The sequence below is a fragment of the Pelophylax lessonae genome (genome assembly GCF_965119305.1).
Source record: "Pelophylax lessonae genome assembly, chromosome: 4".
NCBI classification, from domain to species: domain Eukaryota; kingdom Metazoa; phylum Chordata; class Amphibia; order Anura; family Ranidae; genus Pelophylax; species Pelophylax lessonae.
In genome coordinates, this window is record NC_138771.1 from 276518822 (window position 1) to 276544173 (window position 25352).

A 25352-nucleotide genomic window follows, 5' to 3' on the forward strand; every position below is an offset into this window, starting at 1 on the left:
GTATTGCTAGAGAGTTTTCTTTATTTTCTTAGGAGAGTGCATGTGATCAGCACAGGGCCAATCAGCACTGTCCAAACATGTAAAACGGAGGATCAGGGGAGAATGAAAACTCCTCCTACAAGCTTTACTAGGAACTGATACAAGTCACAAGACTGTTATATACTGCTGATAGGAAAAGGTATTTATCCATTTATATTTACTAAAATAATTGCATTTCCATGTTCTGTGTACCGTGGGAGACCAGATATAGTGAATGCAGGTTCTGGGTTTAGTAACATTTTAATAGAATATTTTTAATCCACAATAATTTACTTGTTTTGTGCAAAAATGTCTCATTCTTACATATTTTACCTTACAATATTTTAATGCAAAACAAACACTTTGTAAATATTCAGCAGTAGTTTTTAGCATAAACACATAAACGTTAATTTGTTTCTGGGCCCAAAAGCTTTGCAAAGTGATGAAAACTATACAGAAAAATTATAATTTTTTCACCAGGTAATAGCAATGTCCAAGGCTTCTTTCCCATTCATTGGCTATCTTGTGCTATCGTGCCAGCGTCATCTTTTGGGGACCATTTGGTTGTATGTTCTTGGTAAGAATTGACCACCATTCCTCCCTCTAACACTCTGGTTAATGCTTTAGCAATATTTGTTTTTTTACCTTGCTCCTGTTGTGAGAAATTGCTATTATTACCCCCCATGACAATATCATCAGGCATTTTTGCAAAGACAGCTAGCTACTGGGAGCTCTGTTCCTACTAACATAGGCACACCCCCAGAACTACACCTCCCAAGAGCCCCTTTTCTACACACAGTGTGAGGGCAGGTTCTTAGGAGTCAAGGAAGCAGTATTTTTTTGCTGGGAAGGAAATCAATGGATGCAGGTGGAGTGGGACACTGAGGGATGGGATAGGTGAAGCTCTGTAGTTCAGCAGGCAAGGCTGACAATGCTGGTTGGGATTTTAGTGCAGCAAAAGCACTGTGTTGTCAGCTCAAACAAGAAATAAGGGGCACACTGAATTTCTGTCAGATTAACAAGTATTCTTCTATACATGCAGAGTTTTTAAACAAAACAAAAAAAAATTGAGAAATGTGCATAAATTGCAGATTGCTGTTTTTTTAATTTTGCCCTGACACTCTAAAGAGACCACCACTTAGCCACCATGCTCTCTTCTCTTTCACCTCATCCACATTTAACCATTTTTATTGCAGTTTGTGGGATGGTAATTTCCACTGTGGTATTTACCTTCATAGCTCCGATTGAATGTAGTTAGAATTAAACTATGCTTTGCTAAACTATTACTAACCAAATTATAATCTTGTTGAATGCCTTAGGTTACAGCAAAGAACCTCCTGATCCAATGTCACCGCTGACATCCGCCGCTCCATAGGGGTGAATGGAGGGACCGATCAGGTCCGCCTGGAAAATTGACAGGTGGACGGAATTGGAAAGCCCATGTGAAAGGGGTCTAAGGCATTTCCATGCAAAATAATCAATCATAACATGTGGTGGGTACAAGAATAAAAGGAGATTAAAAGGTATAGCACTTCCACTAGTGTAAATTACCCCATAAGTGATGTAATCTACCTGAATCCTTCAAAAACTGAAATAAAGCATGTTTAGAGGCATACTCGTCCTTTAATCTGAAAAAATAATAATTCTGACTGAATTGACTTAAGTGTAGCAAAGGGGGGTTCACACATATTTATTTTTTATAGATCATGCATCGACTTCTGAAGAAGTGGACATGTTTAGTCCGCGAAACGCGTCAAGTCTAATGATGTTGTGTTTTTACCAAATTATTCATATACTGTAGACCCACACAGTCTATTGATGTTCCTACTATATTACTGTATTGTCCCTGGTTAATTTCTATGTGGTTATTTTGGATACATTGGAACTGGGATACACATCAGCTGTTGATTTTGTTGTGTTATAACATTTCAACGTGTCATTATTGTTATTTATATGTATCTTCCAATAAATATGTATTTTTTCCTGCAAGCCGCTTCATGCCGCCCATTTAAAGTCCCAACCGTGCTGCTGTTTTCATTACATGAATTAGGGATGGAGACGCACGACAATCCAATTGTGTGCCTCATTTAAAGTCCCAAACCTTTTTTCCCCCTCGCTTTTTAAGTGTGGCAAAGGGGGTTATGTACAGTAAACCCCCCTCCATCACAGGGGTTACGTTCCAGACCCACCCGCGATAAGTAAAAATTCGCAAAACAGAAATACCTATTTAGATACACTCTAGGCATGTTTTTATAACTTTTATGGTACTTTTAAAAAACATTTTGGGGTCTTTAAACACACTTTTAAAATAAAAGAAACACAAACAAATAAAATATATTGAGAGAGAGAGAGAGCAAGAGCAATTGAAAACACAAAAATATTTAATTAACAATTAATTAATTAATATAATAATATTAATAGGTCTTACAGAAAAAAAAACGCGAAATACCGGGACCGCGGAAAATGAACCGCGATATAACGGGGGTTTACTGTAAAGTGGTATAAAAACCCAAAAACTAAAATTGTATATATTGCAGCTTACCAATTCTTAAAAGTGGTGGCTGCATTTGTTTTCTTTTTTCCATTTCCTTTAACAGACCAAGCTGTCCAGCAAAAGTGGCAGTTAAATGGTTGAGAAAAAACTATTTAACGCAGACAAGGGTGCCTGCAATGATAAGCTTTTATTCATTTATGTATAAAAGGAAAAAAAATGTTGCTGTAACTGCTTAAAAAGTGTTAGCTGGAGTTTGTTAGTCAAGCCCATCTACATCTGCTAGTGCATCTACTGCTACCCTCTCCACTGACAGTTAATGTTGATGTCCAAAGATGTCTCCATTGGTCCTCCATCCAGAGTGAAGACACCCTACACCAGTGCTAATGGGTTGTTTCCTGGCCTGTGTGAGAATCACTGAAATGATGTAATTTTTGTAGTCAAACATAATGGATGAAGTATTTGAAATAACAACTCCCTAATTAAACGGATCTCCACCCAAAAGCATAAGCTCCACTTGTTCGCACCCTCGCCCACTGCCACATTTGGCACCTTTTGGTGGGCAGGGGGGAGCAGGTACCTGGTTTTGACAGGTACCTACTACCACATCCGGGTAAGATTGATGATCAGCGATCTATGTGCATTTCCGGCCCCTCTTCCTTTTCCCCCGCTGCCTTCTGGGACACAGAAGACAGCCGGACTTTCGAGAAGGCATAGAGTGACTCACGCATGTGCAGTGGGAAACCGGCTGTAATTCCTTACTTTAAATGCTGGTGCCTGCACCTGAAGCCAATTGATGAATCGGCTCGGGTTGCCAGCATCACGGGCTCCCTGGACAGGTAAGTATTTGTAGCTCCTGACTTTTAATTGTTTTTTTCAAACTGAAGCCCCTCTTGATTTACAGTATCATTCAGGTGAAACATTTCAGTTTAACCTATCCTTCAGACATTATTATCCGTTGATAAACTACTGAAAAAAATAAAAAATATTTCATACAAAGTTCTGTTTGAGAATTAACATCAAGCTAATAAATTCAGTAGACTGTGGTGCTTTGAGATTGTTCAAGATGAACTTTTTAAAGTAACCACTTGGGGGCCTCATATGACCCAAATTCTAACTCTCACAATGATTGCAAAACATTGGCAATGAACAAAGAACTGCCCACATAGCTTGGAACATACACTACTCAAAACAAGAAACAGGTAAGCATACGTAGGCTTATGATAGGCAGGAAATAAATATATTAATATAAATAGTATTATATACAGTATGTGAGTGTCTATACTGTATAAATGGTAAATATAGTATATAGGTTCACAGTGTATACTGTATGCAATAAAGATACATTTAAAGGCCCCGTAGTTTGGAATCTGTGACATCTACGGTGTATCATAGGGAGCCAAACTGAATTGGTCATTTAGGCTGCTAAGCTTTTTAATAGTCTCTGTCTGCATTACATTACGATTATAATCCTCTTTTTATTCTCTTACGGTGTAGTTTTAGTGTTTTTGGTATCTTCTTTAGTTTACTATTCATCTTCCTACTGAGTTAAGAACATAAGTCGGCAGGGACAAAAAGGATTTATAAAATTTTTAAATTGCTTCTTTAAGAAAATGTGGGTCTGGTTTATACCTGATAAGAGAAAAAGTGTAATCTATCCTTGATTTGCTATACGTGTATGTCAGAATAATCACTTTCTCTAGAATACCATGTATGGAAACTTAAATAATTCTAATTTGCATCTTTTTTTTAATTCTCACTTATATATTACAGCATTTTATTCAACCTGCTGAAAGAGGAACTATACTGCATCTCAGCATCACAAACCAAAATTATATATATAGCTCATTTTTAATATTGAAAGCAAACTCCCCCAACCATTCATGTCTCCTTGCTTTATTTTACTGAGAAATCACTTTTAAAAACACCCCTTGTCATTTCTGGCCATGGGCAGGGGAAGATGATTCATGCATCATTTACTTCTTGGATTCCACCTGACCTTAGCTCAGGCATGGAGGCTTAGCTGAGAAAACCCCTCCTCCCCTCCTGAAGGCTCTTGGAATGTATGACATCATTTGCCTAGGCCTGGAAACCAGAAAATAACAGAAAAATGTAAAAAAAAAAAAAAAAGAAGTTTTAAACCAGTCAATATGATATATTTTGCTATTTACTAATTCGAGCAATAAAATTATTAAAAATTGTCAATCTTGATTGAAAGAGTGAAGTTCCACTTCAACCACTTCAGCCCCAGAAGTTTTTACCCCCTTCCTGACCAGGCCCTATTTTGCGATTCAGCACTGCATTACTTTAACGGACAATTGCGCGGTTGTGCGATGCTGTACCCAAACTAAATTTACGTCCTTTTTTCCCCACAAATAGAGCTTTCTTTTGGTGGTATTTGATCACCTGTGCGATTTTTTTATTTTTTGTGCTGTAAACAAAAAGGAGCGACAATTGTGAAAAAAAACAATATTTTTCACATTCTGCTATAGGACATTCCCCAAAAAAATGTAAAAATCTAAATTTTTTTAACATTTTAGGCCAATTTGTTTTCTGTTACATATTTTTGGTAAAAAAAAATCACAATAAGCGTATTTTGATTGGTTTGCGCAAAAGTTATCACGTCTGCTAACTATGGGAAAGATTTATGTAATTTTTATTGTTTTTTTTTTTTTTACTAGTAATGGCGACAATATGTGATTTTTAGCGGGACTGCGACATTGCGGCAGACAGATCGGAAACCCTAACTGACATTTTTGACACTTTTGGGGGGACCAGTGACATTACTACAGTAATCAGTGCTAAAAATATGCACTGTTACTGTAATAATGCCATTGGCAGGGAAGGAGTTAATCCAGGGGGTAATCAAAGGGGTTGATGTATGCCTATATGCTTACCAACTGTGTGGGGGGGGGGGGGGTTCTGTGACAGGCACAGACAGATCGCAGCTTAGCTGAAACTGCTGATCTGTCCCTGCCTGTCTGAGAGAAGATCCGCCTGCTTTATTTACATAAGCAGGCGGGTCTTCTCTCCGTTTCCTGGACGATCGCGGGAGGAAGGCGGCAATCGCAGCCTCTCCTCCCGCGGCCCGCCTCCCGCTGTGTCTAAACACAGCGGGAGCGTGGCTCCGCTGCTGCTCGCGTGCCGCCGAGACCGCATGCACTCCAGTCCCCCAGTACTACGTGACTGGATGCAGCTGAGCCGCTCTGCCGCAGTAATATTACTGTGGGCGGTCGGCAAGCGGTTAAATATACACAGCATTGTTTTTTTCAACCTCTAGGGAATAATTCTGATCAAAGTAATGAAATTAATAAACAAAACATCTTGGTTTTAGTTAGAGCATAATTTGGATACATCCATGGTGGGGCTTGTTCACATGAGTGGCCGGGGGGGGGGGGGGGGGGGAGGCGATAATCAGCCTTTTTAGCTGAGCTGTTTTACCGCCTCCTGACCCCTTAACCTACACAAGGGAATGCAGGTGGGCAAATCTTAAACATGATTTTATTTGAGAAAACTCCTAAAGGTTTTAAATGCTTACTGGTATGACACATGCTTCTGGTACATTTTTGCTGCTACATTTACACTTGCTAACTGGCCTATAGTAAAAATACATAATTTGTTTGACATTAAATGCCAGCCATATTTTTGTTTTTACTATTGACGATCTAAGATAAAAGTCCCGAATTTGCGGTAAGATCACTTTTAGAAGCATCGGAAGTGGTTTCCCCTACTCCCATCTCTTCCCAGTCGTTTCCTGGCTCACCTGCCCTGTGAAGCCCGGGAGCAATTCCATGCTGGCAGTATCTGGGTATGGAGATGGCCGCCACTTTTCTTTATGCCCTTGGAGGACAGGATTGTCACTTCCGGTTCCTGGGCTATAGTAAATCTTTTTTTTTTTTTTTAAAGCAAAAGTTCAAAAATTTTTTTTTTGTTTTTTGTTTTTTTGCTTTTAAAGGTAAATGAGAGATCTCTCAATAAAGAGGACCTGTCATCCTTATTTCTATTACAATGGATGATGACATTCCTTTTAATAGGAATAAAAGTGATTAAAAAATAAATAAATAAAAGAACAAAAAATAAATAAATAAAAAGTAAAAAAGTTAACATGCCCCATGCCTCCCTGCTTGTGCGCAGAAGTTAATTCATAAGTAAATTAGGAAAGCATATGTAAACGGTGTTCAAACCACCCATGTGAGATAACATTGCAAACGGTAGAGCAAAGCAAAAATTTTAGGGCAAGACCTCCTCTGTAACTCTAAACAGGTAACCTGTAAAAATGTTTAAAATGTCGCCTATAGAGATCTTTAAGTTTTGTAGTTTGTCGCCATTCCACGAGCGTTCACAATTTAAAGGATGACATATAAGGTATCTATTTACCCAGCATAACATCATCTTTCACATTATATAAAAAAATAGGGGTAAATATATATTTTGTTTTTTTAAATTAATTAAAGTGTATTTTTTCCAAAAAAATTGCATTTGAAAGACTGCTGCGCAAATACTGTGTGACATAAAAAAATTGCAACAATCTCCAGAAAATATTGATTTAAACTTTTAAGCAAAAAGTTCCAGAAAAGGCCTGGTCAACAAGTGGTCAACCTCATGCCAGTCACGGTGTTGAGAGTGCGCAGGAAGCACCCCTTAGTGCAGAAGCCTCGGTCCTCATGGACGCATATGCGCAGGGTGTGGGCAATAAGGCTCTGCTGCCGCACATATTTTTTTTTAAATCTGCGATGGTGCAAAATCCTAACAATAGAAAAACCATTAAATTATAACTTCACTTTTGTTGAGAAAATATTTAATAGATAATTTTTAATAAAATGTTGCAATTGTATACTCTATATTATTTTTTTTTTATTTGCAATTTTTTTCCCCACAAAACCCTTTAAGTCAGGGGTGGGGAACCTACAGTTCGGGGGCCGTATGCGGCCCCCGAAGTCATCTGGTCCGGCCCCCCATGTAGCTGAGTCTGTGTCTCTCAGCTGATCTGTCAGAACTGAGCCAATGCTTCCTGTATAGTTCCTGCTCTGTTATGACAGTCTGAGTGAGTCACAGGCAGAGTGTTATCAAATGCACTCCGCCTGTGACCAATACAGGAAACATCACCTCTTCCAGCCAGAGCCAGCAGTACCAGCCAGAGCCAGTATTACCAGCCAGAACCAGCAGTACCAGCCAGAGCCAGCAGTACTCACAGCAGTACCAGCCAGAGCCAGCAGTACTCACAGCAGTACCAGCCAGAACCAGCAGTACACACAGCAGTGCCAGCCAGAGTCAGCAGTACCTACAGCAGTACCAGACAGCAGTATCTACAGCACAGTACCAGCCTGAGCCAGAAGTACCCACAGCAATACCAGCCAGCAGTACCAGCCTGAGCCAACAGTACCTGCCTGAGCCAGCAGTACCCACAGCACAGTACCAGCCATCAGTACCAGCCTGAGCCAGCAGTACCAGCCAGCAGTACCTACAGCACAGTACCAGCCTGAGTCAGCAGTACCCACAGCAGTACCAGCCTGAGCCAGCAGTATCCACAGCAGTACCAGCCAGCAGTACCCACAAGCCTGAGCCAGCAGTACTCACAGCACAGTACAAGCAAGCAGTACCAGCCTGAGCCAGCAGTACCCACAGCAGTACCAGCCAGCTGTACCCACCAGCAGTACCAGCCAGCTATACCCTCCAGCAGTACCCGCCAGCAGTTCTTTTCAAAAATTACCACCACAAAAAAGTCGACTGTGCTCCAGACTGACCGACACTAACCTGGAAAACCTGTTGAGAGTAGCAACATCATCAATACCAGCTAACATCACACACCTCACTAAAGAGAAGCAGTTGCAGCCATCACATTAGGGGTGAGTTAATTAAATGTTTGACCAAATATAACAGGCTAATTTTTAAGGTGATCATTTTGTAAGGCCCCCGAATGATTTTATAAATACCCAAATGGCCCTTGGCAGAAAAAAGGTTCCCCACCCCTGCTTTAAGTGAACAAAAAACATGCATATGAAGCACACACCAAAAATTGCATCAAAGGGTGTGCTTTAGTCTATCCCCCCGAAGGGATATGACCTCTCCCTGATCCCCAGGGGTGCAAGGCTCCTGACAGGTACATAGGGTAACAGAAGGCCAATCAAAGCTGACCATGGAATACTTGGTCGAGGGGCTCTCCTGAAGAGAGACCCCCCCCCAGAGGCAGGGGAGGAAGGAACCTGAGGGCCACACATCCTCCCCCTTTGATCGAGTCTCCGATGACATAACCCGGAGGTGGCGTCCATGACGTCACATCCGAGTTACTCAGCTGCTAAAGGCGGTAGTTTCAAAAAGTGAGTGTATTCAAAAATGCAGTTTTCGGCGTTTTGAATACATGGAAGTGTAGTGGAGGGGTCTAGGGCTTGTGACAGCAATAAAAGTGATCAGATTTTTTTTTTTAAAAACCTGTGTTAAAATTTAAAAAATAAAATAAAATAAATAGGAAAAAAAATAAACAATTTTAGCCGCCCCCCGTCGCCGTGAGCTTGCGCACGAAAGAAAAAGTATATGGAAGTCGCACCGCAAATTAAATCGCTCTTCAAATCACACATGTGAGGTATCGCCGCAATCACCAGATCGTGAGCAATAACTAAAAAAAGAGCAACACTCTAACTCTAAACTGGTAACCGTTAAAAAATGTTAAAGCGTCGTCCTATGGAGATTTTTATTGACCGTAGTTTGTCGCCATTCCACAGGTATGCGCAATTTTAAAACATAACATGTTGGGTATCTATTTACTCGGCTTAATGGGGTAACTTTACTGTTTATATTTTTTTAAATGCAGTGAAATGTGATTTTTCGTAATTTTTCCCAAACATTTTTTGAAAGACCGCTGCGCAAATACAGCGTGACAAAAAATATTGCAATGACCGCCATTTTATTCTCCAGAGTCTTTGCTAAAATAATATATATAATGTTTGGGAGTAAAGTGGACCCGGGGCACAGAGCAGTGGAGTGGGAGGACTCGAGGAGACGCGCTGGAGGACTGAGAGAAGCTGCTGCTGATCCAGGTAAGTGCACTAGTCTCGGGGACACACTGCATTGAAGGGGGCACGCACGCAGCTCTCTGCACTGAAGGGGGCACGCACGCTGGTCACTGCATTGAAGGGGGCATGTATGCTGGTCACTGCATTGAAGGGGGCATGTACGCTGGTCACTGCATTGAAGGGGACATGCACGCTGGTCACTGCATTGAAGGGGGCATGTACGCTGGTCACTGCATTAAAGGGGGGATGTACCCTGGTCTCTGCATTGAAGGGGGCATGTACGCTGGTCACTGCATTGAAGGGGGCATGTACGCTGGTCACTGCATTGAAGGGGGCATGTACGCTGGTCACTGCATTGAAGGGGGCATGTACGCTGGTCACTGCATTGAAGGGGGCATGTACGCTGGTCTCTGCATTGAAGGGGGCATGTACGCTGGTTACTGCATTGAAGGGGGCTTGTACGCTGGTCACTGCATTGAAGGGGGCATGTACGCTGGTCACTGCATTGAAGGGGGCATGCACGCTGGTCTCTGCATTGAAGGGGGCATGCACGCTGGTCTCTGCATTGAAGAGGGCATGTACGCTGGTCTCTGCATTGAAGGGGGCATGTACGCTGGTCAAGGGGGCACGCTGGTCTCTCTGCATTGAAAGGGGGCACGCTGGTCTCTCTGCTTTGAAAGGGGGCACGCTGGTCTCTCTGCATTGAAAGGGGGCACGCTGGTCTCTCTGCATTGAAAGGGGGCACGCTGGTCACTGTGCATTGAAAGGGGGCACGCTGGTCTCTGTGCATTGAAAGGGGGCACGCTGGTCTCTGTGCATTGAAAGGGGGCACGCTGGTCTCTGTGCATTGAAAGGGGGCACGCTGGTCTCTGTGCATTGAAAGGGGGCACGCTGGTCTCTGTGCATTGAAAGGGGGCACGCTGGTCTCTCTGCATTGAAAGGGGGCACGCGGGTCTCTGTGCATTGAAAGGGGGCACGCTGGTCTCTCTGCATTGAAAGGGGGCACGCTGGTCACTCTGCATTAAAAGGGGGCACACTATACCTTAATTACTGAAGGCCCCTTTCACACTTTTGCGACTTCAAAGTCACGCAATTTTTTACAGCGTTTTTTGCCGCAAAGCAATGCCTATTAAATTTTTCTGTTTGCGCCCCCCCCCAAAAATTTTGAGCACCAGCCGCCACTGTTAATCTCTTAATGTGAAAACACACACAAAAGTGAAAGAAGTAACAAACAGTGGGAGAAAAATGTATTAAAATAAATAAGTGGCCGTGCAATAGGGCACTGGCCGGGCGCTGAGGCCTGAAAGAAAAAAATTGACCGGACTTAGCCAAAAGGCCCAGCCCTTAAAGACGCCCCACATATGGGTTACTTGGTCAGCAAGAGGTTACATCCTCTCAGGTCAATACCACAGACACAGGGGACTGATTGTTTTAAGTCACACACAGCCCTCAGCGAATGTGCAAACCAGCACCCACGAACTGTACACATCTAACACACGGAAATGCCAGGGGCTGACTACTTAAGTCTCAATCCCAGCCCTTGCTTTTCAAAACGTGTCCCTGTTTTCCAGAGGTTTGAACATTATGTTCCCGACAATAGAACACAGCTGTTTCAACAAGAATGACAGTTCTCTGCTGGAGTAATGCTGATGCCCAAACAGTTCCTTTACTCTTTAAAGGTGAGTTAAGGTATGCACTTTATACAATAGCTACATGGTTCCAGCTTGGAGCAGTGTATGTATGTGCCTATCTGAGGCATCCCTGTGGAAGCTGGCAGGGCTTTTTTTCAGCTGGAACCTAATGGAACTCGGTTCCACCACCTTTATCTCAGGCCCTCTGCTCTCTGCTCACCGCTATCACTTGTAAACTCAGATTTCCAATTTCTGTGTTTACAAGTAACAGCTTATCACCCAACGGCTCCCACATTTCTGATCTCCTGAGTGGCTCCCACTGAGTGCAGAATGAGGACAAGGGAGATGCAGGTGCCCAGGGTGCAGTGCAGATGCCAACACCCCCACTGGATGATCTTGCCGTACATGAGAGAGGCGGAGTCGCCTACAGTGTGCGGGGAGGTACTAGAGCCGACTGGGTGCTTCAGCTTAATACAGCAACAAAAGTAAGACATGTGCAAACCTCCCAACTTTTTGAGATGGGAATGAGGGACACCTATTAGCAAAGTATGTAGGCATAGGACACCCCCCTGCCACGCCCCCTTAAAGGAGAATTGAACAAAAGATTAGTTAAACCCACAAGTGCTTTTTTTTTTACCACTACTATTCCTTTATACTGGCTTTTGAAATTTACAAATGCAGCAATTTAGAAATTGGATGAAAGGCTTAGCACTGGGAAACACTTTTTGAAAGATAGAAAGTGCATGTTATATACATGTATATAGATCAGACCAAAATGAGGGACAAATTAGACGGAAGGAGGGACAGAGGGACTTTGTTCCAAATCAGCAACAGTTGGGAGCTATGCATTTGGAAGATGGTGGAGCTTTTAAGGAGGTGGGTAGAAGATGGGGCAGTAGAGGGAGGGTTGCATGCAGAGGTCAGAGCTGAAGAGGGGTGAAAATGAGATGTTGATGGGGGATCCAGAGGTAGGCAGTTGTAGAAGAAGCCTGGACTCTGCACTTTGTATGAAGCAGGCCCCTAAACTCTGCGCTATGTACGTCGCACACCCTCGAACTTTGCACTCTGTGTGTAACCCCCCCACCCCGAACTCTATACTCTGTAAGTAATGCACTCCTGGTATTTAATGCCCCTTTAAGACCCTCCCACTGTTGACTACACTAAACTATTTGATTCAGTTTGGAGGGTGTGTGTGTGCATGTGTGTGCGCGTATGTGTGTGTGTAGGGGGGGGATGGGGGGTGTGTGGGTGGGGTGTTTGTGTGGGGGTGGGGTGGGGGGGTCATGGTTGAGTTCCTGTACCTATTTTCTGAGAAAAAAAAGCCCTATGGAAACCACTCTAGTAAGTGCTGCTAATACAGTGATTGATTGCCACTGTCTTCTAGAGCCTGCGCTGAGCGCCTGCATTGCTGCATAGTGAACACATGAGTTTGCTCGCTCTGCATGGGGGCCTTTCATAGAATACCTTGCCGAGTGAGTGACCCTTATGCCTCGTTTCCACTGAGTGGTACAGTACGGTTCGGTTCAGTACGGTACGGTTCGGTACGGTACACATTGCGTTTCCACTGCCAATAACCCTTTTCATGATAGGTGTGGTGTGGAAAGCTGTGATAGACGATTCTCTGTCAACCAATCAAAGTTCTGCAGAGTGTAGCTCCACCCAGTTGGTACGGGTCTAATGTGCTTGGTACCCCAATGAAAGGGTACCAAAAAGTGGTACGGTACGGTTCGGAATTAGGGTACCATTCATAATGGAAACGGCATAAATAGCGTACCGTACCGAACCGAACCGAACCGAACCAGAAAGCTCAGTGGAAACGCGCCATTAGTGTTCGCTATGCAGCAGGGAAGTGGCACCTACTACAGTGATTTCCAGGTTCCAAAAGGATCCCATAGGTAAAGAACATGCATACTTAAATTGTTCCAAGCTGGATCAACGTAACTTTGCTATAAACTGCTTACCTGGAATTCAGCTTTAATCTTGCACCACACATCACTCCTCCCCTAGTCCCCCCAAAGGAGTAGTTACGCTCCCCCAAAAGGGAACCTCAACCTGTATCACATTGTTATTTGTTTTATGGTTCCTTTTTCTCTACATGGAGTTTCTTCTCAAGCCGTCTCTCCAACGTGTGACAATCCACCTCCCACAACTCCTAGTCCAGGCAACCTGAATGACAAGGCTCCCCTAGCAACAAACAGGGCATGACTATTCCTAAAGCCCCTTTCACACTGATCCTCTGTGGTTTCCTCGCAGCGCAGGTGTGGCGCAGTGTACCCGGGGTTTTTATGTGGGCTACCTCTGGTTTCCCATAGACTTCTGTTAGACTGGGTGTTTTTGGTGCATTTTCTAAAATCTCTTTCAGAAAACGTACCAAAAACGCCCCCAATAGAGATCTATGGGAAAGCACGGGGAACCTGCACGAAACTTGCTGGTACGCTGCACCCACACTGCAGTGAAACTGCAGCTGGGCAGTGTGAAAGTGCCCTAAATGGGCCCCAACAAGTATCTACATCCCTGTGGAGGTTTTTTAATGTCAGTGAGAAATGCAATAATTAAAGGCTTGGTGTATGTGGTGTTATGTGGCTGTATAAAGGATGTCATCAAAACAATGTTGGAATTAGGACACAGGAACAGCCCAGATAAAAGTGTATCTAAACCCAAGAACAAAAATTTAGCAAAGTACTAGTAAAGTACACATGGTAGGGCCTTGATAACAGGAAACAAAACACAATGTGGTTGATTTACTAAAGGCAAATATACTTTACACTTTTGAAAGTGCATTTGCACTCTGCAAGTAAAGCTGCTCGAGCATTTAGTTAATGGGGGCGAGTTCTCATGACTTCCATCACCTAATCATGTGCAATCAAAAATGCTGATTTTTTTTTTTTCCTGCATGTGATTGGGTGTTCTTTGTAAAGTGAAGCTTTACCTCATTTACAAGGTTAATTGAGTTAAAGGTAAACTCTGCATTTGCAGAGTGCTACTGCAGTTGAAAAAATGTACAGTCTAATTGCCTTTAGTAAATCAACCCCATAGTATTTCCCAGCATAGTTAACAGCTCGCCAGCAAAAAAATAAAATACAGTCTAACAACTTGTGTTAAATAGGTTTTAGCTGTACAACACTTACAAATATATGGGGATGGGGAAGCAGCATTGCCTCGTCAAGGCACCTTTGTATAGGGGCGGTACCAACTTTAGTATATGAGAGTCTCCATCTTGGGGCAATTTAAACAATGGATAAATTAAGGCCAAGTCACTTTCCCAGTTCCTGTGACAACATGGTTTCTAGGATATTTTTCTACTTGTGCACTATTCCCATACCCAAAGGGAATCCTATCTTGGATCTCAAAACTCTGACTGTCCTCATTCTAGTTCAGAAATTATAGACTGAATCAACCAGATCGGTCTTCACCTTCCTACACATTTGAGACTTTTGCCTTATGTGGACATGAAAATGAGGACCTATTGGACAATTCGGCTTTGACTGTTCAGATGTTACAACCGTTTAGATGGATCCTAAACTTCAGAAATTAGTCCTGGAACCAACTCATCATTTGGAATATCTGGATTTAGTCTTTTTTTAGATTATTCAAAGCAAATTACAGTTTTTAAGTCCTAGAATCAGCCAACTTTGCATTAGAGTCTTGGACCTAATGGTAGCCTCCTTTGAGGCAAACAATTTGTCCTCTTTCTCTTCTGACCTCTACAACGCAACAGTCAATCAAGTACATGGGCAGACTGACTTATTTGGCACAAAGGACCAGGTTGTTCCTGACCTGGTGGTTTAGGCCCCTTTCACACTTACTGACCGTTTAGGGCCACCTGTCCGTTTTTCAGGCGGACGCGATCAGACCATCCACTGCTCCCTATGGAGTGGCAGATGTCAACAGACATGTGGTCCGTTTCCATCCAACAGCCCATAGAGGACAGCGGGCTGTGTTTGGTCTGCATCAGCGAAGCAGACACGGACCTGTCATCTACCTGCTCAGCAGAAATCCGTGGGGAAATCCCCAGTTGAGCGGGCGGATCTCCTGGTGGACTCAGCCAGTGTGAAAGGGGCCTTAGAAATTCAGTTCTGGAATTGGGGATGTCCTTCCTTCTAATCTTTTGGAGGCTTCTCCTCATGTTAGATTACAGCCTATAAGTATAGAGGACTTAAGACCCTGAGTACCCTGTATATACAGATTACTTGATTGTCCTAGAAGTCTCATCTCCTGTCAGTTCCTGAAATGTTGGGTGAAATGTCTCTGCACAATGGAACATCTTGTTGGAAAGTCCTTCAATCCAGATTGAGTCAGACAAAGCCATGGTGGTGCTTGTCAACCATCGGGGAAGTTTTAAAGGTCTTATGCTCACAGACCCTTTTTTTCTTAGAGTGACAGCTCTTAATAATTTCAGCTGTTGTGTTGTCACCCTTTCCGTGCTTTCCAGCTAGAGTACCATTGTAACGAAACTGGATTTTTTTTTCTTACAGTGCTCTACAAAACGGAAAAAAAATATTCTTTTGTGGGAGTGTCTGCGTACTCTTATATTTGTCTATCCAGTGTTCACATGAAAGCCTTATAATAGCCAAAATATTATATTGTAAATATCGCAAACTTCTTGATGGATGAATGCTTACATGACGTCAGAAGTGACCTACTTTCCATAACAGCCAAGGGTGAACCAACTAGAAAAAATAATCTTACATAACTACCCTGCTAACCACATAGCCTCTTATTCCCACAATAGAAGAAGATCCCTGTATGATTTGGTTCGCATAAAATAAGGAGCTGTCATATTTCTGCAGCAAAATCTTATCAGATGGGCACCTGCAAAAAAGAGAAATACCCTGTATCTATTCATAGCAGGCAGATTGTCATAAGGTAAAACCACCCAGTTTAAAGAATATAGGATTTAAAATGTTATTTTTATTTCCTTGGCATCAATTTATTTAGGTCCGACAAACAGAATATCTTGGCTAAAGGGGAAATGCCCAGCCTTACTGATTTAAAGGATAAGTGCACTTTCACACCAGCAGTTATCTGTTTTACCATTTATGCTAGGAAATAACACCATAGAAGTTTATGGGGGTTGACAGCACAGCCACGGTGAGTCCAAACAAGATTAAAACATTTTAGCTTTCCTGCTTTAGTGCCATGCCTTCAACACTTCTGATCAGAGATAGGTATATCTTCATATATGATTGGCCTCTATATTACATACATAAATCAGAAAGATCGAGGTCAGCTCACTATTTGTCATTATTTTTTATTTATTTTTTTCCCAAAGATTTTTTTACATAGTTATATATTGTTTATAAAGATGAAAAAAAGGACACAGGTGCATCCAGTTCAACCTATGGGGTTGATTTCCTAATTTTGGAAAGTGCAAAATCTGGTGCCGTTGTGCATGGTAGCCAATCAGCTTTTAACTTCAGTTTGTTCAATTACGCTTTGACAAAAAAAAGAAATGCGGAAGCTGATTGGTTAGCTGCACCAGAGTTTGCACTCCCATGCTAAGTGTAGGGAGCCAGCTGTGGCTCCTTGCAACTTCACAGTCAGCTCCCCACTGTGCATGCACAGGCTGCGCTGCACCTTGTGAATGGCCCCGCAGCCTCCTAGAACCTGTGATGTGTCCCCAAAAGGTGAACTTCTGTTTGGATTGCCTGGGCAGAAAAACCAGGTACCCCCCCCCCCCCCCCAAAAAAAAAAGACAAGGATGCAGAAAAGCAGAACTTTCTTTTTAAAGCGGAGTTCCACCCCGGGACATTTTTTTTTTATAAAAATACCCCCGGGACAGTCAGGGCTAGTACATTCCACAATGGCTAGCCTCTGATCTGTCCCGGGTTGCACTTACCTGTTAGGAGAAATACTTACCTTGCAAAAGTATTGTCCAGCGCTGCCATCTCAGGTGTGGGCAGCTTGAAGCCAGCGCGATCCTCTTCTGTGTCCTCTTCCGTCTTCTTCGGTTCCACAATGCTCTGCACCGGCCCCGCTGGCATGCCCAGAAGCTGTTTAGAAGGGAATGACGCGCGCGCACCGGAACTGACGTCGGGGCCGGTGCAGGCGCATTGATTCCTGGGAGCGATGACGTTCAGCTCCCAGGAATCATTGCAAAGCCAAGGAAGTGACGAATCTCTGTGGCCGCCGAGGGGAGGAAGAAGGAAGTAAGGTAAGTATATTTTCTTCTATATGAGGTAAGTAAAAAAAAAAAATTGCGATTATCCATTTGTTTTTCAGGTGACCCAGAGCAAGAAGATGGAGGTAAGTATAAATTTAGGGTGGAACTCCGCTTTAAGGGTGAAATTCTGCTTTAATACTTTCAGCTAGTTCCACTCCCTTGGGGAGGGAGCGCCACATTTTAACTGCTCTAACAGTAAAGAACCCTTTCCCCAACCCAAAGCAGGATATACACGTTCGATATTTTCCTTCAGCTAGCAGGTTGAAGGAAAAAATGTACAGATTCCAGCTTCAACACAAATGATGTGTGATGCAGGGATCTCTCAAACTGCGCTATTGTATTGTGACAGTGGGGACCCCCATCAGAATACACTGATCAATGCTGCAGCCTTTGGAGGAAAGCGCTGATGATTGCTGGTTTTCCAGCATTACTGTTGGACCAAAGCCGATTGTTAGACCAGCTTATGTTGAACAGTCAGCTATGCACACAGACTGAAAGTTGGCCGCTTCCTGCTTAACCAACTGTTATTCGGTCCATGTGTACCTTGCTGTAGGGTAAACCTCCTTTTTTCTATTCTCAAATCATGGCTGCGTGTCCTCTTCAGGGACCTTAGAAAAAAATTGTTTTTTACAGTCATCTCTCCTCCAGAGTGAATAACTGTAATTTAAATAATTAATCTTTATATCTGAGGCCCTCCATCCTCTGTATTAATGTTGTTGCCCTTTGATGAACTTTTTCTAGTTCACCAATAGCTTTCCTAAGGATTGGTGACCAAAACTGAACTCATATTCAAAATGAGGCCAAATCAATGTTTGTTGTTTGTTTGCCTTAAAATATTTTGTCCCTTTCCCAATCCATAGCTAGGAAATGCTCTGTATAGCTAGTCCATTACTCTTTTCAGTGTGTCTTAAGTTTCTATTCTGATCACGTGTAACTACTGCAGATAGACATACTATAATTTTTGATCTATTTGATGTTCATCTGTGAAGATCTGCACAGGTTTTGGATTAAAGCTTTCTACAATCTGCAAGATTTTATTTGCATTGAGTCACTGTCTGCTAATTCTACTGAGTCTGTAAGTTACAGCTATCTTGCCACAACTGGATCAGTTATAGAGATCACACTTGCAGTGCTTAGAGTGGAGAGGTAGAACAGGCACCAGGTTGTATAGCGTTTTTCAGTATTGAACCTCATGTGCCATGTAAGTGCCAAACTTTTATCAAGGTCTTTTTGTAATGATGCAATATCCTGTGCTATGGTTATTCATCTTGTTCAAGCATATTGTATGGGTGGAGAAAAGTGGACTTTCAACTAGACTTTAAAGTGGTTGTAAAGGATGCATGCATGCATGAAGGTATAATATCCAGGCAGCAGCACCCCCAGCCCCCCAAAACTTACCTGAGCCCCATCTCGATCCAGCAATGTGCATGAGAGCCTCAGCTCTCCCAGGTCGCTTCTTCCTCATTGGCTATTGGCTCCCGCTACTGTCAATCACAGCCAGTGAGCCAATCATGAGAGAGAGTGGGGCCTAGCAGCGCTTTGTGTGTTAATGGACAAAGACAACAGTGGCTTGGGAGCAGCTTGTTATGGGGGGCACTAGGCAGGAAGTAGAGGCCTGGAGCACCGGCAGGGGACCTGAGAAGAGGAGAATTGGGTCTGCTCTGTGCAAAACCATTGCACAGAGCAGGTAAGTATGACATGTTTGTTGTTTAAAAAAACAAAAACAAATCATTAATGTCACTTTAGAGCCCATTCACATTAGCGCGACTTGTCAGCCTGACAAGTCGCGCTAGGTCGCGGTCCGTTCTAATAGGAGCGACACAAGTCGCTCCGACTTAGAAAAGGGTCCTGTACTACTTTGGGGCAACCTCGGAAGGCGACTTGCATAGACTTCCATTATGTGAAGTCTCTGCAAGTCGCGCCGAAGTCGCGGTGCACACGACTTCACAGGTCGCCCACCAAAGTCGTGTCGCTCTAGTCTGAATGGGCTCTAAAGGACAGCTGTCATGATTACATGTTTCCTTTGACACTTGGTTTCAAAATGATTTCCATTATTTGGAATATATATAACAAATATAGGTGTGTGTGTTTATACATATATATGTTTATAATTTTACCCACATCAGCATATCTTATGTTCGTTTTGTGGTTTTGCTCTACAGTGGCCCTTTTAGCAACCCTTAATAACATTAATCCAGAACAAGGATGGCATATTAGATCCAGTTTAACCAAGGGTTCAAATTAAAGGTATACACTAGCTGATACCTCTTTAATTGCCAGCTTGGGAGACAGATAACAAGTGTATGTTAGCTAATACCTCTTTTTAGTGCTTGCGCAGTGGACATGGTGCCATTAACTACTTCAGGCCTGGAAGGTTTACCCCCCCCCCCCCTTTATGACCAGGCCATTTTTTGTGATACGGCACTGCGTTAGTTTAACTGACGTGCGCTGTACCCAAATAAAATTGATGTCCTTTTTTCCCCCAAATAGAGATTTCTTTTGGTGGTATTTGATCACCTCTGCATTTTATATTTTTTGCACTAGAAACAAAAAAAAGACTGACCATTTTGAAAAAAAAAAAAATATATATATTTTTTGCTTAATGCTTAACCACTTTAGCAACGGAGGATTTTGCTGCTTAATGACCAGGCCCTATTTTGCGATTCGGCACTGCGTTATTTTAACGGACAATTGCATGGTCGTGCAACGCTGTACCCAAATAAAATTGATGTCCTTTTTTTCCCACAAATAGAGCTTTCTTTTGGTGGTATTTGATCACCTGTGTGATTTTTATTTTTTGCGCTATAAACAAAAAAAGAGCGACAATTTTGAAAACAATATTTTTCACATTCTGCTATATAACATTCCCAAAATAAAATTTAAAAATCAAAAGTTTTTAACATTTTAGGCCAATTTGTTTTCTGCTACATATTTTTGGTAAAAAAAAATCGCAATAAGCGTATTTTGATTGGTTTTACTAACTACGGGAAGGATTTATGTCATTTTTATTGTTTTTTTTTTCACTAGTAATGGCGGCGATCTGCGATTTTTTTGTGGGACGGCGACATTGTGGTGGACAGATCGGACCCCTAACTGACATTTTTGACACTTTTGGGGGTACCAGTGACATTACTACAGTAATCAGTGCTAAAATGCACTGTTACTGTAATAATGCCATTGGCAGGGAAGGGGTTAATACTATTAGTGACCAAGGGGTTAAATGTAAGCCTAGTGGCGTGATTCTAACTGTGGGGGGGTTGGGCTTGTGAGATCATCACAGAGACATGTGATCCTATATAGCAGGATCACATAGCCTCTGTGATCACTTCAGGAAGAATGACAGACAGCTGTGTTTACATCAGCCCTCCGTCCTTCTCTGTCAGCGGGGGGGAGATCGCGAGTGGCCAGCGGCCATTGGAGCCGCCTGTCACAAGCACTGACTACCTGGCTGACGAGGGGGAGGGGGTGGGAGCGCGCCGCCGCTGGCGCGCGCTTGCCCCCTAGAGTCTCCTGAGCGAGCCACGTAGTACTACATCGGTTTGCCCAGGAGTGGCCGCCTGCCGCAGTAAATCTGTGGTGGGCGGTTGTCAAGTGGTTAAAAACATACCCCATAAAACATTTAACAATTAAAATATCTTCATCAGTTTAGGCCAATACAGTATGTATTCTGCTACATATTTTTAGTAAACAAAATCCCAATAAGCGTTTATTGATTGGTTTGTACAAAAGTTATAGCATCTACCAGCTATGGGATATATTTTTTTTACTAGTAATAGCGTCGATCAGTGATTTTTAACGGGACTGCGACATTGCAGCGAAAAAATCTGACATTAATTTTTGGGGACCAGTGACAGCAATACAGTGATCAGTGCTGAAAAAAATGCACTGTTACTGTACTAATGACACTGGCAGAGAAAAGGGTAACATCAGGGGCAATCAAAGGGTTAAGTGTGCTCCTAGGGAGTGCTTTCTAATTGTGGGGGGGGCTGCTTTGACTGGGGGAAGACAGAGATCCGTGTTCCCCTCTCACAGAACAGCGGTCTGCCTTGTTTACATAGGCAGACCACTGTTCTGCTTCTCCTGGGAACAATCAGCATGTCCCGGCGGACATCGCATCCGCCAGACAGATTGAATCACACTGTCGCCGGTGGCGTGTGCGCACACCAGACCCACTGCACGAAATCACGTAAAGGTACTTGAAAAATCAACACATAGTGATGCGCTAAATAATACAAAAAAATTAAAAATAAATATGGTATAATATAGTGTCCCTGAATTTAGTGCACAAGAATTGGCAAGTCCACCACAGGCTGCCTATGCTTTTCACGGATTAGAGCAGGTTCACCCTGAGCACATGTGGCAGACATGAAAAGGTCTGGAGAAGCTGTGGAGAAAGTTATGCTGCCTGTAACATTGTTCAGCACGACCGGTTTGGTGGTGGGTCAGTAATGGTCTAGGGAGGCATATCCATGGAGGAACGCACAGACCTCTACATGCTAGACAATGGCACCCTGACTGCTATTAGAAATTGGAATGAAATCCTTGGACCCATTGTCAGACCCTAAGCTGGTGAAGTGGGTCCTGGGTTCCTCCTGGTGCACGACAATGCCAGGCATCATGTGGGGAGAGTATGCAGCCAGTTGCTGGAGGATGAGGGAATTGATACTATTGAATAGCCCCTATGCTTGCCTGACCTAAATCCAATAGAACACTTCTGGGACATTATGTTTGGTCCATATGATGCTGCCAGGTTGCAGCTCAGTCTGTTCAGGAGCTCAGTGATGTCCTGGTCCAGATCTGGGAGAAAATACCCCAGGACACCACCCATCATCCATCGTCTCATTAAGAGCATGCTCCAATGTTGTTAGACATGTATACAATCATGTGGGGGCCATACAAACTACTAGGTACCATTCAGCCCTCTGTAGGTTGATCATTTTCATTTCCATCAAAGCATGTGGCATCCTTTCATTCCTAACACATTACCCAGTCCATATCAATATAGATATCCAGCATAGGGATCGACCGATTATCGGCAAGGCCGATATATGGAGGGCCGATATGCACTTTCCCCGATATATAGGAATCGGCCCCAGAAGTTACCGATATTGCTGATATTTTCGTGACGTCATTCTGCCTTCTTAGGCCGCCTCCCTCGCCTTGGACAGCCTCATCTGGAGTTGGGACTAGTCTCGTGGGAGTATATCACAGCCATACTCCCACCCACAGCAGCCCGGTGCCAGCCAGCCACCCACACCCACAGGCCCTGTACCAGCCACAGGCACTGTACCAGCGAGCCAGCCAGCCACCCACAGGCCCTGTACCAGCCAGCCACAGGCACTGTACCAGCCAGCCACCCACCAGCCAGCCACCCACAGCCCCTGTGCCTGCCACCCACCCACCACAGGGTGCCAGACAGCCAGCCACCTACAGACCCTGTACCAGCCAGCCACCCACAGGCATTGTACCAGCCAGCCACAGGCACTGTACCAGCCAGCTGCCAACAGGCCCTGTACCAGCCAGCCACCCACAGCCCCTGTGCCAACCACCCACCCACCCACCCACCACAGGGTGCCAGCAAGCCAGCCACTCATCACAGGTTGTCAGACAGCCAGCCACCCACCACAGGGTGCCATCCAGCCACCCACCCACCACAGGGTGCCATCCAGCCACCCACCCACCACAGGGTGCCAGCCAGCCACCCACCACAGGGTGCCAGCCAGTCACCCACCACAGGGAGCCAGCAAGCGAGCCATTAAACATTAACATGTTTAGTACCAGATTTGTGTCAAAAATTGTCTTTATTTTTCAAAACTTTAAATGTACAAAATATCGGCCTATACCGATATGCGATGGCCAAAATATCGGTATCGATAACGAAGAACCGATATTGGTCGATCTCCAATCCAGAATGAGATTTTTCCACTTTGAGGTCTCATGTGTTTTCAAAGTGCTCCTTTAATTTTTTTGAGCAGTGTATATATGTGTGTGTGTGTGTATATATATATATATATATATATATATATATATATATATATATATATACACACACACACACACACTTACAGACAGATACACTCACACCACTGCTTGCCGGCACATTTCTCTTCTCTGTATGCTACATGTCTCACAAAAATCAACCCCTGCGCAATATTACTATGAGTGAGCACATTGGGGGAGCATAAACTGGGAAAATGTTTCCTTTTACCTACAGCAGATGTTGACACTCACAGCCTAGGCACAGTTTCTTGCTTGGTGTAAATGGTAAAAAGTGGAGCTTTTGTGAACAATTATCCTGCTGCTGTATATTGTGACATGTCAAGAATTTACTCATGCAGACTTGTAAGGTTACTGATAGATCCACTTTATGTTAACAACACTGCATTCGGATTTGCAAAAAATCAGCTCATCATGTTTACTTCTCTTGGATGGCCCAATTATTTATTTAAAAGATTATTAAAGCTTCATGGATGGTGCACTCAGTATATGCTAAGGGAATCAGAGTTTATTGGCAATTTAGAAAGCTGTAGGCAAAAGAAAACGAATGCTTCAATATGATCTTTAAATAGCGTAAATAAGAAAAGTCACCACATCAATATATTTACTGACCTGGAAATGTGACAGCATATTAGCAGATTGCCCCAGTACACATAATTGTTTCATTTACTGTCATGTATGAGGCTCGTAATTCAAGAAGCGGCTAGCCACAGGCTTTGAGAAAAGAAATGAGAACATAGAATTGCATCGTGCAAGCCATTCGAGTATCTGGGCTGATTTGTATCACAGCGAGGAGAAAAACTGCATGCTTAGATGTATTAAATGGTCAAGAAGCCTTGACTTTTACCCTTGGGCCAAACACATGAATTATTCTGGAGTTTATTGAAGTATCTCATGGGGCTAACCAGGCAAATTTTATTTCAGTTGCTATGAATTTGCAGCACAAAATTATTATTTTCAAATAAGATAATGGGACTTTATTTAGCTAGCTTAAATGTTTAATTTCTAAATAGCTACTTTTTTTTTTTAAATCTACCTGCACACATTAAATGATTATCATCCATTACATCTGGCGCTCCTTAGAAGTGTCAATTAAATGTTATTCTGATTGTCTGCACCCAGTTAGTGCCTAATTGATAGATGACACTGTTCCTTTGGTTTCCTTAATTCCAGCCTCATTGGCTACTCCTGCCTGCTATAAGGGAGTGTCTCTGGTACTGCAATATCATTGGAGTATGAATATTTGTGTCCTTCTCTAGCCAACCACTAGGAGTCATATTGCCAGTGGTGCATGCTGGGGAAGGATATACATTTTTGGGTTAACCTTTAGCAAGTGTTTTTTCCACAAGCCTTGGGCCTGGGGATAGGGGTGGTGTCAGTGTTGCTAACCTTTTTGGGCTGCCGCCTAGGGAAGGTCAAAACATGTGTTTGAAGGCCAGGTCTTGAGCTACATTAAAGCTGGATTCTCAAGGAAAATGATCTCTGACTGAATGAGGTATCCTAGATAGCTGTGTGCAGTTGGAGGCTCACAGAAGACTTATAAGTCAATTAAAGAAAGGATAGAGCCCTCAGTTCACCAGCCAAAGTACTGGTAAATTACAGAAATGCCAAAAAAGCCTAAGGGTCCTTTCACACGGGCGTTCCGTATGTCCGTTTTTCCTCCCATCCATTTGCGCTATGAAAAACTGACATAATGTATGACTATGGGATTGCGGGCGTTAGCAGATGACCATCCGCTGACATCCATTTTGCGTCCATTCCGTTCTGCGTCCATTCCGTTCAGTTATGTTTTTTGAGACGAAAGAGAACCCTATTTTTTTCCGTTTAAAAAACGGAACAGACGCAAAAACGGATGTCAGCGGATGTCATCCGCTAATGTCCACAATCCCATAGACATACATCCGCAAACGGATGGATGAAAAACGGACATACGGAACGTACCCTCCAAAAGTGCACCCGTGTCCATTTAAAAAAAAGTGACTGAACGGATAAAAAAACGGAACTGACCTTGTGAAAGGATCCTCAAGGCTTTTATTCTGTGA

At 43.2% G+C, this 25352-nt stretch overlaps 1 long non-coding RNA gene across 1 annotated transcript in view; it reads left to right on the forward strand.

Annotated features, from left to right (window-relative positions):
* Window positions 1–3659: 3659 nt before the first annotated feature.
* Window positions 3660–25352, forward strand: part of LOC309551955 — a 209151-nt gene continuing 187458 nt past the window's right edge. Inside the window, exons 1-2 of the long non-coding RNA XR_014225116.1 lie at window positions 3660–3711; window positions 18303–18514. This is a non-coding gene — a long non-coding RNA (uncharacterized lncRNA). The remainder of the gene's footprint in view (window positions 3712–18302; window positions 18515–25352) is intronic.